Raw genomic sequence first — 837 nt, forward strand, 5'->3', positions numbered from 1 at the left:
GACCACGGCTCAACTATCTCAAGCTCACGGTCCTATCCCATAGATATCCCATGTCGAACTTGAGGTTCCTACTGCAATGCACTCAAACAGGGCCTAGGCAGTCTATTTGAAAGCCTCTGCCTCTGGCGATATTTGAACTAGGTTCTACGCGGTGTGAAGCCAACACTATAGCCAATACACCCACCCAATCCCGTTGAAATAAATATTTCTAAGAAACGCCAACTACGGCAAAACCACCACGTACAACAGCCCGGCTAGCTCAGTCGGTAGAGCATGAGACTCTTAATCTCAGGGTCGTGGGTTCGAGCCCCACGTTGGGCGAAATATTTTTTCAATCGATATGTATACAAAATTTTCCACTTTTTGAGTGAGGTCCATTCCCTAATGTAAATATTCGTCCTCAATTTTAATTTAAGAGAGGTAACGGGAAGGGCTAATCTCAAAATACCCTTGTCTAACATTAATGGTTCTCGGGAAGTGCGATGATTGTATCAGAGTGATTGGCAACTGTCCCACGTAAGGCTCTTCAAGTACGCTTTCAATGGATGGTACCTCACATCACTTAATTCCGTGGGTGCCCAATTCAGGAAAACTCACCCCCTTCCAAGACAAATACAGGTGTTTTTTCAGGGTACCATACACTGATGCACATGCGTATTTCGATAAGTGGCTTTACTACTACCATAGAGTAAGTATATACTTACTCTAGGCTACTACTCATAGTCTATATCTACGTCTACATAATACCCTGGGAACCGACTCTGCTGTTAAATAAAAAAAAACTGATTTTGGCGTAAATCGGTGGAACGATGAAATGTTCATGGTGAAACAACACCC

General features: G+C 43.4%; 1 non-coding gene across 1 annotated transcript; it reads left to right on the top strand.

Annotated features, from left to right (window-relative positions):
- Positions 1-248: 248 nt before the first annotated feature.
- On the top strand, positions 249-321 carry Trnak-cuu. Its single transcript has one exon. It is a non-coding gene; the product is annotated as a tRNA-Lys (tRNA).
- Positions 322-837: the final 516 nt, after the last annotated feature.

Source organism: Ischnura elegans, chromosome 9, assembly GCF_921293095.1.
Source record: "Ischnura elegans chromosome 9, ioIscEleg1.1, whole genome shotgun sequence".
Classification (NCBI taxonomy): Eukaryota; Metazoa; Arthropoda; class Insecta; order Odonata; family Coenagrionidae; genus Ischnura; species Ischnura elegans.